General features: G+C 36.1%; 1 long non-coding RNA gene across 1 annotated transcript; it reads right to left on the bottom strand.

The window, feature by feature from the left end:
- Positions 1 to 2,370: 2,370 nt before the first annotated feature.
- Positions 2,371 to 3,140, bottom strand: LOC141720296 (uncharacterized). The gene is made up of 3 exons (XR_012574228.1): positions 3,011 to 3,140; positions 2,669 to 2,808; positions 2,371 to 2,577 (listed from the first exon to the last, which is right to left on the bottom strand). It is a non-coding gene; the product is annotated as an uncharacterized LOC141720296 (long non-coding RNA).
- Positions 3,141 to 18,555: the final 15,415 nt, after the last annotated feature.

Here is an 18,555-nt window from a genome sequence, read left to right as displayed (position 1 = left end):
GGCACTCCTCTTGACATCCTTCATTAAAATTGCTCTTAAAAGCTACTTACTCGGTGATTGTCGCAAAGGGGCCTTTGTCACATCTGTAACAACGCACATCGATAAGAATAAGAGTGTTCGGGACCTTTATAGATACAAGTCAATAACTAATGTGTACCAAATCGCTAGCTTTTTCGGACTGACCTGTGGTGGGTTGTTGGGTCCGTTACGCATTCAGTTGTGGGTTTGGATGTTATAAATGGTATCAGAGCTCTGCCCGGCCGGAAGTGCACACACTGCCCGGGTTCCGTATGTGTGTTTGTGGGCTCGACGAGGACGTTGAGTTATAAGATGGGGTGTTTGTAACAACCCACATTGATAAAAATAAGAGTGTTCGGGACCTTTATAGATACAAATCAATAACTAATATATACCAAATCGCTAACTTTTTCGGACTGATCTGTGGTGGGTTGTTGGGTCTGATACGCATTCAGTTGTGGGCTTAAATGTTATACATCAGTAACTCAAGTATTTATTAAATATATTATTTTTGTCAATACCACCATGATTTTTTTGTCTTATATTTGTAGGATATTTAATGCATGTAGGCATGCAGGATTTATTAGGTATTGAGATGGAGAAGCAGGGGACAGAGAGTTTTATTTTTTTAATTTATCAAGTTTGATGTAGTATGTTTGGGCACAACTGCTATTGTGTGTGCTGTTCTAAATCTTCAGCCTAACTTAATTTTGTTAAAACTAAATATATCTTATAAGATACCCTTTTCTTATGTCAGCTAGAGATATATCACTAAAGTTTTCAATTTTTCTTCTGAACAACAGGATGCATCAAACACGAGCAGTTCCAACGGCGACTAAAAATGTGGTACTACAAGAGCCTTTGACAACTCCAATCAAGGAGCCAGGTGATTGTCAACACATAAATAAAACTGTGATTGTTGACACGGGGGTTCAAGAACAGTTTGTGATGGAGACTTTTTTAGTTGATGTCAACAGAGCTAGACAAACTGATCCTCTAGTTGGAGGAGTAAGCAATGATTGGGCGAGTTATTCTAAGGGCAGTAGAGATTTCGGATTATGGTAGGGCCATGAGTTAACTCTGACTTTGTACGCCTGCTCGATCACATTATGCACAAGTACCCGTAAACCTTTGTGCACTTCACCTCAAAAAACAAGAAGTTATGTACAAATTACTGAGCTTCATGCAACTGACTGTCATATTAATGATGCTAAAAGTAAACTTCAAAGATTTGCATGCTCTCCGTAACGCGAAGATGACAGAGATTCAAGACGCTTTCTGAACTTCGGGTACTCACCTTGCTGCCAGTTCTATTGGAGTCTGGAGATGATCTATTATCTGGTCCCTGATCTACTTGGATTTGTTGTGCGTTCATTAACTTGTCCGAAGTTTAGTCTTGAAGTGTTTGATGCTCTTTTGTTTCTCACTACTGTAATGTATTATTTCTGGTGTTGATCTCCTAGACCTTCTTCATATTTTGAAATTGACCATCATAGCTAGAGATGATATCATTGTTATGTTTATACATTATTAAAATTTTATAATTTTTCATGATTAAAATAAGTTGTTTTTCAAAAGGCTTATTAACCTTTTGGCCCTTAAAGTATATGCGTTTGTACCCATAAACCCCCGAACTCTGTGAGCGTACCCTTTAACCCACAAGGTATGTATTTTCATACCCTTTAACCCTTTTTACCGTCACAGTAAAAAATTGGAGGGGCAAAAAATACATTTTACCTCCGAGTTGTACCATTATAAGGGTTAAAAGGTACATTTATGATACTTTAAGGGTAAAAAGGTACATCTTTGATAAATGAAAGAATTGATCAAAGGTAGTGCAAAAAGTTGTAGATACTCATCAAAAGATTGACGAGGCATTTGTTGCCTTTGCTTCAGTGTAAAACTAATCAACGCACTCCTGCAAAAAAAAACATTAAACTTATAATTCAAAGAAAGATTTGGTGTTCTGGATTACGCGTTTAATACAACTATTGTGTGCAGTAGAATGTTTTTGGACAGAGAGCAATGTACCAAGACAAGCATGATATATACATTAAACAGGACTAATACAATGTCGGGGGAGGGGAAGAGAGTTATACTTGTAAGGTATATGCATATCTTGTAGTGCTTAAGCAGTTGTGGCCTCTTCAAGTTAAATGTTGGGGTGACCAAATCTCGCTCAATGTCGAATGGAGTTGGTTCCAAATGAACAGCTCTCAACATCTCAGAATCTCGAAGCTGCAAAATGACATATATTAAATAATCACAACAGAGCACATGTTTTATGTTATTTAACACAAAGATATATATTTTTCTAATTCGCGTTGATATCATCTTTACATATACTTTTTTCTTCCGGCCAAGGCTGTTAAGTTCTTCTAACATGTACTTTCTTGCTTTCCCATTTTCGCACAATGATTTAAAATCTCCAGAAAGATTATTAGCTTCTGCCCAGTCCACAGAAAACATTCTGGAACTTCTAAACCAAAGAAGCGTTTTTCTCTCAGGAACCACCACAGCCACGAGAAAGGACACGAAACTGTTACCATGGATCCAAATCTGTGGAGAAAAACGAGTTCTCAAAATTACAAAATTGACGAGCATTTTATGAATTATGAATATTCAGAGGACATGTTATTTAAGAGCATACTGTGGTCACGAGAGGGCATCGCGAATATGTGCTTTCAATGCTTTCCATTGCTGCATATTCGCATTGGGATAACTTGAATATGTTTTTCTTTCTGTCAATAATTTCCATTAAACCATTAGGCTGCTATTCTCCGATGTCACCTACAATAATTAATTTCATTCTTATTTAGAAATCGCAAAATGACAACATAATTTCCAGGGTTATGCAGAATACATGGATCAGTATGATACGATTCAATCTGAAAGCGGTAACACATTCTCCTATAAAAAAACACACCGGCGGGTGTTGGGGTGGTGCCAAGTAAATAATGAAGTTGAAGAGATGAGAAGTATCATATCTTACCTGTATGAAACCATCCATCTACTAGGGTCTCGTTAGTAAGATCCTGTCGCTTATGGTACCCATAAAACAATGCCAATAATGATGGACGAGTTCACAACCTTATCAAAAACAATTTTATCCATGAGAGGAGCTGCTTCTTCTTGTTTGTAACATTTCTCAAGATTTCCTAGCTTTTTGTTAGTTAACAACTTCTTTGTTAGTTTTATAACAAGTCAAGAAAGATATTTATGATCGCCAAAGTAGAACAATGAGGGAAATAAAAGGGAACACATAATAGCTATAAGCGTACTAATAGAGCATCTTCTTCAATTTACCTCATTGTTCAATTTTGTTCATTAAATAACTGTTAGCCCTTGAAGTATATTACAATGTACCTTTTCACCCTCAAAATATCATAAATATACTTTTTAACCCTTATAACGATACAATTCGGAGGTCAAATGTCTTTTTTGCCCCTCCGATTTTTTACTGTGACAGTAAAAATGGCTAAAAGGTATGAAAATAGATACCTTTGGGTTAAAGGATACGCTCACAGAGATCGGGGGTTTATGGGTACAAACGCATATACTTTAAGGGCCAAAAGGTTAATAAGCCTTTTCAAAATTACAATTTTTACTTCTTTTTTTTGCAAAAAAATGTTTTTATAATTTTTTTCATTTGCTAGAATCAATTTTGCAACTAAATAAATACTACATTTTTAAGTTACCAATCATACTACTTGAAAAGTAAAATTTTGATAATTTCCAAAAATGGATCTCGTCATACATACCTAGAAATGAAATCATGAATAGGCAAAGGCATTCATCTCACATAAATAAACAAGATGCAGAACAAGCAGCAACTCCTAACGACTAACGTCGGCAAAACTTAAATAGCATTCCAGATCAATATTCTAAACTTTACCGGTAAGTAAAATGGGGTCTCCGTCTACGAAGAAAGTGCGAATAATTCTAGAAGAAGATAGAATCAGCAGATTACAGATGATCTCATTCATGAAATATTCTCTTTTAGATGCAAAAGAAGCAGTTGGAAACAACATTCTCTCAAAACGATGGAAGTTTGTGTGGACTACTCTACCTTCTCTCAATCCTCTATTTTCCAATTGAATTTGTATATTTACACGAAAGAACTCCGTGTAACTTTACTTGAATTGTTGGTTCATTATGCATTGTGCTAATGCAATCAACCAAAAATGTCGAACTCTTGAATCTTAACATATTCTGCGATAGTGAGCCTAGCTTTTACCTTATCGGGTTTATGTTCTAACACATTAAAGAAACTCACATTGGATATGGAATTCGACGCTACTCCTGATCGGAGGCATCCAGCTATGGATGAATTTTGCAAGTTTCCGGATTCATGTTTGACCTGCTTGCCTTTGCTGACAAATTTGCGTCTTCCTGATTGGGATTTACTGCTTTCATCGTTTTCTTTCAGTCTGCCTAATCTAACAACTCTGTATCTGTCTCCAATGTACATTGCCCCAAATGTACATTGTGCCATTCTTCCTGAGGATGTGAGTGACATATTATTATCTGCACTTGTTAATCTACGGAACATCACACTGTCTTTAAAAGATTCCGCACAAGATTATCTCATATAATGAACCTGATTCATTATAAATACTTGTGCACAAATTGGTGTCCAAGGAAATTCTAAGCCTCAACCATTTGTCATTCAAATGAGAGTATCTATTCGGCTAAGATCACTTGTTGAAGTAAAGTAACTGCCATAACTTTGACGCGTAAATCTTTTAGATAACTTTATTATCGTTACTTTGCTTCAACTGGCCGTGTAAATCACTAGAAAAGTTTTCTATCAATTATTTTACATTTGAAAGTTCAAAGGATCGTTTCATTTATTTAAAATACCGTTAAAAAATACTCAGAGACACAATAAGTGATCAGTAAATACCCTTATTTTGATAACTGGTGGGGGGTTCAAATTTTGGTGGAAACTGATATGAGTTGAGTATTTAAACTTTTGTATTGATTTGATTCAAAATAAATAATTAACTACTGAATACGAAATTTTTGTTTTGTTCCTAAGTGTCTCAGAAACTTCAAGGAAGTCAAGACTAAGACAACCCATAAAACGATCAACGAACATTGTAAATCAATCATTATGATACCATGATGTTTTCAGAAAGTAGAATAGTGATAAATGTACCACTGATAATTCCACAGCTCACCATGTTTCTGCTGAAACCAGAGATAAATTTCTTTCACAAGAAAAAATGTGATCTCTAAAGTTTTTTATATGTCAGCCTCAAAAACAGATCTCCTCAAATGTACCTTAAAAAACAAGATTTGCGTCTACTAATTTTAAACATTTCCGCTTGGGGATTTTTCATGGACAAAATGTGAGCAAAAGCTTAGAGAAAGACAGAAAGTTATTATATCAAAAAGTAAGTCTTAATATCTTTAATACTTAAATTTGGATGACATTTGGTATTTACGAAGAGGAGGTCACATGATTTTTACCTAAGAATTGTTTGTATTGTGTAATGGCATCAGCATTACTGCTGCCAGGTTTGTATCTTGTGTCTGGAAGAACAGAAGAGGCTGATAGAGAGTAGTTAGTGTGGACGTTGTAATGTACCAACACTTTTAGCAGGTCCCTATCATGTGTCACCAAGGAACAGCAAAGGCAGTCGAGGTGATAGAAAGTTGCTCCGGCGGGTGGTGATAGAGTTTCTTGAAAAAAATACTTTGTATTTCTTGACAGTGGAAAAAATCTGCAAAGTTCTTTTCCACAAAGAAAGAAGGCTGAAGCTGAGGTGACCAGCACCAAGTTGGTTGCTAATTGGAACTATCCAAAAGTAAGTCAATAGGGCAGACCCTGCCCCCGAACCTTAAATAAGGTGATCGGCTTCTCTTACTACGACCCTTTCAATCAGATACGCCCAGCCTAACTGCCAATGACTTGAGAATCATTGTTTAGTTTGTGCTATAAAACAGGCTACGCAGAGCGGAATCTGCTTTTTGGATATCATCAGATATCTAGAGTGTCCTTGGTATTATCAGATACTGTCTTCGGTGTCTAAGAAAATAGATTCGTATCCCTCTAACATAGAACTACAGTCCATGCTAGCCGTGTCAACGTGCATAAGGATAAATTTAAGACCTTAGATAACTGGTAGCAAGTGATGGGGAAATAAGTTATATGTGGAAAATAAACCAATTAAAATCTAGGTTGCATATATTTATGTTTGTTTTGGGGGTTGTAAAGTAGATTCTTTTGTGCTTCCAGTACAATAATCAAATAACTAACACAAATCACGAAAACAAAAATATAAATTAACAAAATAAACTGGATCCTGGAGATCTCAAGCACAATAGCAGGATCATAAATTTGCTGATTCAAAGAACATATGGTACTGAAGTTTTTAAATCTGATTACATCCAACTGATTACAAAATACAAACTAACGCTTTTTAAGATTAAAAATGGTCGAATTGGGCAGAGATGGTTCTTTTGCATTTGCGAGAACCATTCAACATATGTGCCTTTGATGCACTCGCAAAAATCAACTCCACGTTTTCGCATTTAAATACCCACAGAAAGTGATCCCACGAGTCTGTCCCCACACCTTTATAAACCTGATTTACCGAAATAGAAAGCTCCACGTTAAAATTTAGGGTGCCAGTGACCTTCCTACCCTGGACAATGTCGCTGATTATGGGATCATCATTATAACCCAACAACGTCGAAGAAACTCCCCGCCAAAGTGCACAGGAGGGTTCTTTGGACTTGAACCAAACGACATGAAATTTGTCACACCTACCATCTGATCACTGTAATATATTGATATTTTGATGCTGGAAAAATTAAAGTATCCGTTGACGGAGGAATTTGGTAATAACAAATTTTGAGGTTCGTAGCCGGAATCAATATCTATGACGGCGGTTTTTCGTCGGAAACGTGAACAGCAGTACTCGTCGGAAAAGATGAACAGTGTTTAGTGGTGGTTATTATTGGTGGCTGAGATTGCTTAGGGTTGATGGTGGCTCCTTAAGGCTCTCTCTTTCGACCCCTTACAATTTGTCTATGTATCCCTATTTATAGGGAATCAAACCAACGTAGTTTTTGGGGAACAAGAAAACCTAACGGGCTTAGATTTCTTGTCCCGAGGCCCAATGGGAAATCCACTGGAAACCGTCTTCTACTAGCTTTAGGAATGTCCGCCGATGAGGCCCAACCACAAAGGCCCAAGGCTCGTCCGTGGCTTCGAGACTTCACAGATAAGACATCTCTCTGGTCAAGGATAACCCTCCGCTACCAGCTGTTTCTCTAGTCTGCGGACGCAGGTATAGCCGTGGTTCACCCCAAATGTTAGACGCATTCTTGTCCCCCGATAAGAAGCCCCTACCAGATTACAGGATAAGTGATCCCAAGTTTTTGGGTGCAAAGTGCAGGATACTCCGAAGTCTCCCAACGAGGACACTCGTTGACTACAGAGACAGAGCTCCCAAAGTACACACAAGAATTTACCCCACATCCCCAATGAGGACACTCATTGACTACAGGAGGAGGCCTTCCGTCCAGAGATACCCTTGGAGGTCTCTGACCACGGACACCGCCTTTTCTGTAGATGTTCTACAGGAAGGAGTTCTTCAATAGAGTACCTGCATCAAATAGGTTAGTAATAATAATCTCCTTCTTCCTTGAATCATCCAAAGAGTCCGTCCAAGTAGCATGTCAAAGTTGCATTTTGTGCCAAGTAGAAGCTAAGGGCGCGCCCAAACATTTCTGTACGTTGGCGCCGCCCTGTGTCATCAGCCTTTGATCTCTTCTTTTATCATTTTACATCATAGGGCGCGTCCTAAATTATTCAACGGTTAGGGCTCGCCTTAACTTTGTCCAAAGAAAGCTAAGGTATGAATCTGTCAAAGTAATCATGTCCGAGGAGTCCGTCCAAGAAATCTATCCAAGGAATCTTTTAGGGCTCGCCCTAATATGTGCAAAGGTAAGGGCTTGCCCTGACCGGTTCAAGGGTTTTGGCGCGCCAACTTGTCCAGGGGTTTTGGCTCGTGCCAAGTTGTTCAAGGATTTTGGCTCACACCATCCCATTCGCGAAAACCCTTTTTCTTGGCATCCGCCCAAATTCGGTTATGTTGACCCGACATTGACCCGGATATCTCTTTTACCAAATTTTGGCTATAACAGTATCCATGACTATCCGCCCTTTTGAAAGTCATGTGGATGTTCCAGTCTGCGGAAATTTGGTTAGGATGAGACGTGAGGTTCAAGTTTGACACTGACAATGAATCAATTTTGAGTCTTGGACCCTTAACAGTCGAGATGAACCCCTAAACGAAGAAAAGAATGACTGATATACATGTTAAAAGACATAAAAAGCATATGAAACCTACTAAAATAGTTTCACGAGTTTCTCTGGAGATTTTAGGGACGGCGGAGGACATTGTCAACGACGGCTTGAGTCGAGAGAGGACATATAGTTTTATTACGGTGGACTGTTGTCGTACTTATATCAAAAGTGTCTGTGTCCGTGTCGGAATCAAAATTATATGTACCATCAGGGAGAGATAGATGATGAATAATCCCACAATTAATGAGGAGAAGATTGCCGAAAAAAGAACAATCCCTCCCTGTATGATTCTATTGCTAATAACGTAAGGTTAACAGATAAGACAATTAAATAATCTACATTTAAAACTTATAAATTACTACTTTTATAACGTATCTCAATTTATATCAAACTAGGTAAAAATATAAAATAATTTTAAAGAATGCAATTTACATTTAAGGTTCCTGACAGAAAATAAAAATTAATTAAACCTTAACATTAGAAAGGAACGAAAGTTAACACTTGAGTGGTATATCTACTGCTGATCAAGAATTAGGCACTAACAATGTATTTAAGCTGCTAGAGGTATCCTGTAGCTGAAATCTATGATTTTGGCATGATAGCTGTTTGTTATATGTATTGTGTTGCTTTTAACAGGCATTATCACTATTAATAGTTTAGTACACCTTAATTAGTTGAAGCCAGATCCTTCATATGAGTTTGTGCTTTTTAATTTAGCATGCAGTTTCAATTTGTGTGAACTTGGGCCTGATCAATTTCATTCAGCTGCAGATAAATATGGCATGGGCTCTGGATTTTTTTTGGATAGTTCTTATATCCGGTTTTTTGTTCAAAGTTTTCAAATGTCTCGTCTTATATCTGACTCTGGATTATCTTATACGCTACAACACATCTCTTATTGGTTTGCTCCACTTTGGGTTATGGTATCGATTCTCAAATTGAGTTCTTTATAATGCCGTTCTCATTCTTGTGCAGCACATTTTCTACACAAAACTTATCAAAAAAACAACTACTACACAAAAGAATCATATCTAGAAAAACTTATTTTGGGGGTTATCCATGAAATTCGATGAAAACTGACATTTTCCACATGGAAGCAGACATTACAAGGAATAAACGATAAAAGCATTGTTCAATCCATATATTAAAATGCTCAAGAAAAGCAGTAGGGAGGCAGTTTTCACTTAAGTGCTACTCTCCCTGAAACCACTTAAGTTGCATAACAATCCTAACATTGGTAAAACATAAGCAACTTGTAGGATCAACAGCTAGTCCTAAAAATCTTCGAAAGTCGAAAGCATATAATTCCTAAAATTATTAAAACATTGAAACATTTAAATGATTAATTGCCCGACAGTGAGAATCAGAGGGAATCCTTCTTTATGCCATCAATGTAAGGATGCTCCATAGCTTTCTTGGCTGAAATCCGTGTTGAAGGTTTATACCTCAACCTATTTTGCAACAACCATAAACTAAAGATAAACATACATATATATGGACAAGCATGATTAAGCAATATGCACTACACCATATATTGTCTATAGTAAAGCTCATTTCAAAATTTGACCATAAATTGTTGCTATTTATTTATTAGTTTTGACAAATGTTTTTATTTATATTTTTTGCTTGCTTCCTTTTGTAGATACTAGGTTTGTAATCTTGTGAAAATGACTTGGCTTTCACTGCCAAAGCACAGTGAGGTTTATAGGAATGGTGCCACAGATTTTGTCAGAAATGCCTTTAATAATTTCGCTGTAGGAAATGAATTGCGATGTCCTTACAAAGATTATAGTAATCGTTTCTGGTTCTCTCGAGATAATATATATGAACATCTCGTGTTTAATGGTTCTTTTCCATCATTTATTAATTGGATATTTGAAGTGTCAATCGCTAAGTTTAGAAAGCCTAAAAATGTAGAGATGGATCGTGATATGTGTACAGGCCTAGGTGATGATTTTGAAGAAATGATTCGTAATGAAGGTAGAGATGGAAACAGAATGAATAAAGCTGCGACAGATTTTTGTAAGGGTTGTCGAGGAAGGGAAACAACCTCTGTTTCCCGGGTCTGAAAAATTCACGCGTTTAGGTTTCATAGTCAGACTTTATCAATTAAAGTGTAGTCATGGTTTTATCGAGGCTGCGTTTAGCGGTATCCTACATCTGTTAAAGGAAGCTTTCCCCGTTGTTAACCTGCCTTCTTCGTTTAGTGTTGCCAAAAAAATGATTAGAGATTTAGGGCTTGATTATGAAAAGATACATGCTTGTCCAAACGATTGCATGTTATATTGGTCTGATAATAAGAATGAAAATCAGTGTAGATTTTGTGGAGGGTCACAGTGGGTAGTCCCTAAGAAAGATAATAATGCACCTTTTTCTACTTACTTAGAAGAAAAAAGTGCTAAGATTCCTGCAAAAGTCTTGAGATACTTTCCATTGAAACCCAGGCTGTAACGGCTGTTTATGTGTAAAGAGTATTCAGAACTCATGAAGTGGCATGCAGTGGGATGAACAAAAGATGGAAAGTTAAGACATCCAGCGGATGCAGAGGGCAGGAAGTCAATGAATGCTAGTCATCCGGAATTTGCAGCAGAGATTCGAAATGCTCGTTTAGGTTTGGCCACAGATGGCGTTAATCCCTACCGATCAATGAACATATGTCACATCACTTGGCCAGTTATTCTGGTTAATTATAATCTTCCTCCTTGGTTGGTTATAAAACCAGAAAATTTAATTTTATCAACATTAATCCCCGGTCCCGAGTACCCTGGTAATGACATAGATGTCTATATGCAGCCACTAGTTGCAGAGTTAAAAGAAGTATGTGACGTAGGTTTAGAAACTTACGATGCCTTTGCTGACCAGACATTTATGTTGCACGCGAGTCTGCTATGGACCATTAGCGATTTTCCAGGGTATGCACTTTTATCTGGGTGGAGCACCAAGGGTAAATTAGGTTGTCCCAATTTCCACTACTACACTTCTTCATCCTATCTGAAACATAGTCGAAAATTTTGTTACATGAATCACCGAAAGTTCCTTCCTCTTGACCACAAGCATAGATCTGATTGTAGAAGATTCAATGGTTTGGTTGAAATAGATGTTCCTCCACCTCCATTATCTGGAATGGACGTCGAACAACTACTATTTCAATATGAGAATTGTTTTGGGAAGCGAGATTCGAAAAAAAAGGAAAAGAGAGACATGTTTTCCGTTTAAAAAGAAGTCCATATTTTTCCAGTTACCATATTGGAGGGAAAACTTGGTTAGGCACAATCTAGATGTCATGCACATAGAAAAATCATATGTGATAAAATATTAGGAACTTTGTTGAATATTGGGGGTAGGACGAAAGATCATCTCAGCGCTCAAAAAGATCTACAAGAAATGTGTATTCGTAAGGTTCTTCACCCTGTGAGAATTGGTGATAGCAATCAATATGAAATCAAGGATGCAATTTTTGACAAGATAAAAAAAGAAAAGGAACTGTTCTACTCTGTTTTCCAGAATGCTAAACTTCCACATGGAACTGCATCTAATATTAGTCGCTGCATGCAAATTGGTGAAATAAAGATTTTGGGTATAAAAGTCATGATGCACACTTTATTCTTCAATATTTACTCCAATTTGCTGTTGTAAAGACCTCAAAACCAGAGGTAGCAGTGTCTTTAATGAGATTGAATACTTTTTTACGGGGTTATGCGGCAAAGTAAATGAGGTGGAAGATATTCCGAAATTGCAAGAAGAAATAATTGAAATTCTTTGTCAATTAGAAACTATCTTTCCACCTACCTTTTTTGACATCATGGTTCACCTTCCAGTCCATTTGTGTAAGGAACTGGAATTTGGAGGACCAGTGCACCTTAGATGAATGTTCGGAATCGAACGATACTTGAGCAAATTGAAATCGTAGGAGTAAACTGGAGGGGTCAATTGCTGAAGGGTATTTGGCAGAAGAGTCTGTCACATTTTGTTCTAGATTTCTAAGTGATGCTATCAGAACTAAGATTGATCAGAACATAAATGTCGGATACTCGATTGGGTCTGGCAGAAATAGAGATGTTAAATCTGTAGAGTTGGTAGAAAAGGTTTGGATTAAGATTCATCGGTACGTGCTTTTCAACTGTGGAAACACCGACATTGAAAAGTTGATTGGGTACGTTATTCTGTATATTCCTAGTATTTATTCATTTATGGAAAATAGTTATTCCTTGTATTTATTCAATTTAATAGAGTAGTTTAAAATAGTACTATGTAGCACTAATATTAATGTATAAATTTTAGGGAACATCGTATCTTACTTGAAAGTCATGGAAAGTCAAAGAGGTACGCAAGACAAAGATCACATACAACAGAATTTCACCACTGGTTGAAAGATGAGGTGCAAAAAATAAATGAACCTTCATCAGAATTATTAAATTTGGCAAGGGGCCCTCAACGAGAAGCTAAGAAGTATACTGGCTACGTCGTAAATGGGTTCAGATTCCACACGAAGAGAAGAGATGCCAAGTGTACTACACAAAATATCGGTGTCATTTTGACAGCCCTAACCACCAGTTTTGCGAGTTCTAAGGATAAAAATCCAACAGTAGGGGATGTTACTTACTATGGATCAATCGAAGAAATTTTTGAAGTAGACTATTGGGGAGCAATTACGGTAGTTCTCTTCGGGTGTTTTTGGTATGAAAAGGATAAGAACTGTTATGGGCTTACACGCGTCAATTTCACTAAAAAGGTTCAAAAGGATGATCCATATGTTCTGGCTACCCAAGTACAACAAGTTTTCTATATTCAGGACTACATTGAAAAAAATTTGCATTTTGTTGTAAAGAAATTACCGAAGGAGTACTATGATATAGACACATATGCTGATGTCCTTGAAGATGTTTGTGGGCCCACTATGCATGATACAAAAGTCAATATTGAATTGCAGAATCAGAATGATGATGTTAGCTGGTGTAGGGATGACATTCCGGGTGAAATGTGCCTTGAATTGTCTAGTGGAGATGAAGCAGATGATGAAATTTTTGAATGATTGGCTTTATGATTTTCTTTGTTTTTATGTCAATTTCCTTTCTTGTAATGCAATAAGTACGTCCCCTACTTGTAACTGATTAATGCTAATTTGTTGAAATTTATTCCGTACCATTTAACATTATGCTTGTATAATTAATCCCCTGATTTGTTATCGGTTTCATTACTTGTTAATTTTTAGCGGTAATATATTAGTTGTAATTTACTTGTTAATTTTTAGGGGTAATATATTAGTTGTAATTTACTTGTTAAGTTTTAGCGGTAATATATTAGTTGTAGTTTAGTTACTTGTTAATTTTTACCTTCTTATATTGGTAAAATGTGTGGACTAATAATTTTTTCATATTTTTGTTATTCTCAGGAAATGGTAGACAACTATTTTTTCTCAAATTTTACCATAAGGGAGAATTTTAAAAAAAAACAAATATTCACGTGGAAGCTGCATCACTATTGCTGAAGTTGTTGACCCTGATAGATTCTCCTACTCGGTTATCATGGAATATGTTAAAGATAATCTCGGGTATAGTGAAATTGGAGGCGTATATGTAAAGAAACAAAGTGGTGGCTGTCAATTAATCGATACTGACGCAAAAGCGATTAGTCTCGGAGAAGGTATGAAAAATGGTTCTTTTCTAGATCTATGTATTGACACGGTTGTTGACAAAGCTATTGAGCCTGCAAGTCAGACCCAACCCCATGTAATCGTAAGACCCAGGAAACGCTCTTTTGAAGGTAAAGTTGGCTACATTTCGTTATTACTGTTGTATGAGATTTACATAATTTTTAATGTTTTTTCATAATTACTGTTGTATGTAGGTGTTGATTTCCAGTTGAAAAGAAAGTTTGTGACGGTTCAAGAACCTAAACAACAGCAACTAGATAAAAAGAAGTTGGCCAAGGATGCATATGAATTGTTCCCCTGTAAAGATACAATTATTTAAGGGGGTTGGATACAATTGTATAAATGTTTCGAACAAGTAATAAAATATAACAGTTTTTTATATTTCTGATAAAAACTGTTACAAAATCCTCTCAAGAAATACTGATGTTCTTGAGAGCTGCTAGTTCGAATGATCCTCGAGTGTGATACACTAAGTGATGACCTAAACTGTGTTTATATACTACACAGCTACAACAAATCAATCTAAGATATGCATTATCAAAAGCTAACTGATACATATCTTAAACTGAATAGATAAAGTCCTATAACTCAGACGTAAAAGATATCTGCTTCACATTACAAGGAACAGAACAAATCCTCTAATGCTGACCGTCTTCAAATACTGATGACATCCAAGTGCTGATGACATTTCAAATCCTAACGATACATCAGATCCTGATGACACTCGAATAGCCAGATCCTAAGCTTCTTCTGATCATTGAGAATTCAATATGTAACAATCTCCCCCAATTTATGCTTAATGTAATGAAGCATAAATTCCATTCTCAATTATGCCAAAACCAATATACAAAATGTACAAGGAGTAAATCTTACTTCAGTATCTTCAGATAATTGACAGTTATTCCCAGAAAGTTTTTTAATCTTTCTTCCTCCTCATCTCGTAGGATTTTAACAAGCTTTTTCTTCAACTCTCTCTTTTCTTGAGTGTCTTCTCCAAGCTGATAGATGGCTGATCTCAACTTAAAAATTGAGCTTTTGCTTATCTCAAGATCACCAATCAATATGAAGCTCAAACTTGCATCTTCATGATCAGGACTGAAGGATAACTGAGGACTGTTGAGAAAAACTTGTAGCACTGCAGCTCCCTTTTTCATCTGCATTTCTTGACCAGTATAAGTTCTGTACTTAGGAACATAATCACCATTGTATTTATCATCTTTTGTCATGACTCTTCTTCTGATCACTTCAAGTATCATAGAAGACCAGTTTCTGGTGACTTTGTTCTCAACTTTAAGAAGATAGTGAATGTATTTCAATTCTGTCACAGTCTTCGTTAAGAGTTGCTGCAATGTTAAGCTTTTTACTTTACCATCCCTAATAAAGTACAGAATCTCTTCTCTGACATCATAACATTTATCTTTCTATTACAATCTTCACAGCTTCAACTTTCTCAAGATGTGAAGGAGAAATTCTTTCACCAAAATTTTCTGTCAGAGTATTTGTATCTAGCAGATCAGATTCTAAAATCTCCATACTAGAATGACCAATGCCTCCTCTGGTTCGAGATTTGATAAGTTTCAGTTTTTCATTGTATTTCACCAAAGAAGGTTTTTTGATGGACTTATCAACACCTTTCTGTTCTGGAATAGAATCTCTTAACCCTGCTGACACAAATTCAACATGCTTGAACCCTTTGGGATAGTCAAATGTATAAATATCTTTCCATCTTCTATCCTTCTTGCTGAGAGGAGCATGACTTGTAGACAGATCTGTAATATTCCCTTTTGTTTTATGCCATATCTCTCTCTTTGATTTTAAGACTCTCTGCAAATATTCTTTGCGTGCTTGATCAGCTATCCTCCTATCAACTTTCTCTTTTTCATCAACCTCTGAAGTATGAGGAGTGACTACTGGAGTAAGGGTTGAATCATTTAATGCTTCGATCACCTTTTCATCAGAGTCAAAACTAGTTATCAGGTTCATAGCATCAAGATCTGCTTTTACCTTAGGATTTGTGTCTGCATCAGGAGTTACATTCTGATTTGCTATATCAGCTTGATCAGTGTCAGTGGTTGATCTTTTCTTCCTTGGTATAATCAACTCTTCTGGCTTCTGAACTTTTTTATCTTCTTCATTTCCTTGTACAGGAATATAACCTTCTCTAGATAGAATATTCAGAAAAGTAGAGTTAAATGCAGTCACTTGACTTGATTCAGAAGTTCTTCCTCCTCTTCCTCTTCCTCTTGCAAATCTATCACCTCTTTTTCCTCTTCCTTTAGAAGTGTTAGCTTCAGCTTCAATTTGAGCTAAAAGCTCCTTTAGTTGCATAACTGCTTCTTCAGGTGTTAGATCAGGGAATTCTTCAGTTATATACCCAAGAGCACTCCTAGTATTCTTTTGCTCAAACTTCTTGTCTTTGTAATACAAGACAATCTCTTCACCTATTTCCTTATGCCTATAAGGAAAGAACAACCCTCTAACATCTACTAAATTAGAGATTGTAATGTCATCATCCTCAGGAGCACCTGCAGTAGTCTTGTGCTTGGCTTTATAAGCACCAGTAGACTTTCTTTGTCCTGAAGAATCATTCTTCTTGGAATGTTGAGTTTGTTGAGTAGTAGAAGTAATTTGAACATTTGTAACTGGATTATTCTTATCACCATCATCATCAATATCTTTATCTTTGTCTAGATAGAATCTGGTGTATATTTTGTAGCAACTATCTTCTCCCCCTTTTTGGCATCAGTATTTGAAAGAAGAGAAAACAGAGCATCCAGTTTGTCACCTATAGAAGAAACCTTATCTTCTAAGGAGGAAAGTCTAGGGGCCTTGCTGTCTTGAGATTTAACAACATTTATGATGGTATTTTTCACACTTTTGATTTCAGCTGAGTTAGGTGTGTGAAGCAAAAATCCATCAATTTTCTCTTTGACACCAGCATGAGATTTCTTCATTTCATCAAGTTCAAAGTGAATTCCTTTAACAGAAATGGTTGAGGCCTTAAGATGCAACTTCAGATCAGGAGTTTGAATTTCATTATAGGCACGATGAATGTGTTGCAGGCCAACAGCAGACGAGATAGAAGTATTTGCAAGTCTTCATTTATAATCCCATTATGTCTGTCTAAAATACTCAGCATCAGGATTGTAATAAGAAGGATTTTCATTAAAGTGCAAAGAAGAACCAATATTGGACTTCTTAGATGCATCAATCGCAGTTTTAAGCTGAGCTGTGTCAGAATCATCTGCATCACCATCATTATCAGAATCTTACAAGCCATCAGAAGATTTTGCAGAGTCAGGCATAATTGCCTTGCCTTTATCCAGATTCTTTGCGAGAGATACATGTGGTTGATGGGATCCTAAAATAGAAACATGGTAACACCTAAATCTCTCTATTCTTTTCAAGTGATCTCATCACTTCTGTTAGGTCCCAATGTGTTTGTAGAAGGGGGGTTGAATACACACTATATCTTTTAATCGAATTTAGTGCGGAATAAAAATTGAAACAAAATTCAAGTTAAATAAAATATTATTAAACTTGAAAGGTGTTACAACAACGGTATCGATTACAAGGAATTAATCTCAAATTAATTATCACAAATCTAGAATAAATTCGACATGAACTTTTTCTATTTTTGCAATAAAAAGATTCAAATGCTAAACGCAATTTGAGATTAAGTTCTAGGGATTATGATCCGCTAGATAGTTACACAAGAACAAGATAATGATTTCTAGTGGTTTGGATTTAACTTTACTAACTAGAAATTATTGATCTTGAATTTGCAGTTGAAGGATGAAATGTTTTCTGCTCTGCTTTTCTTTTGTTCTTGGTTGGTTGAAGTCTGTTCTGTGTATTGATGATTGTCTGTTGCTTCTGTCTTTAAATTTTAATCAACAGAACTGAAATGAACTGGCATGACAATCACTTGTACTAGGAAGACAATCGGTATGACTATCTGTTGTACTAGCATGACAATCTGATTGAACTAGCAAGACAATCCTCCTTCTAGTAGAACTTTCGGTATGACAATCGAATGAACTAGTATGACTTTCGGCAAGACTATTGAATAAACTGGTATGACAATCTGTTGAACTAGCAAGATAATCTGCTGAACCAGTAGAACTTTTGGTGAGACAATTGAAATGACCTGGCATGACAATCGGTATGACAATCCAAATTGTCATGCTAGTTCAATTTCAATTGTCTTGCTGAATTAAAACTGATTTTAATCCAATTAAAATTCTGAAAATTCTTAATATTAATTCAGAATTAATTAATTAATTAATCAATTAATTCAATTAATCAATAAATTAATCTTTGCAAATATAATTTATTTTCTTAATTAAACTATATGACTTAATTAATTAATAGAGAATTAATATTAATCTTGAACAACAACCATTCTTCTGAAAATCTTCTGAAAATCACTGAGAATTATGAATCAATTCCACCACTTCAATGTTGACACTCGATGCACTGTCTGGTTCATGAGTGACTAACTTCCGTGATGTTTCTTCATGTCTTGACTTTGATACTTGATTTTCTTCAGATTAAATCC

This window comes from Apium graveolens, chromosome 1 (assembly GCF_009905375.1).
Source record: "Apium graveolens cultivar Ventura chromosome 1, ASM990537v1, whole genome shotgun sequence".
NCBI classification, from domain to species: Eukaryota; Viridiplantae; Streptophyta; class Magnoliopsida; order Apiales; family Apiaceae; genus Apium; species Apium graveolens.
Note: the sequence above shows the minus strand (reverse complement) of the source record. Positions and strands in the feature narration are given on the sequence as shown.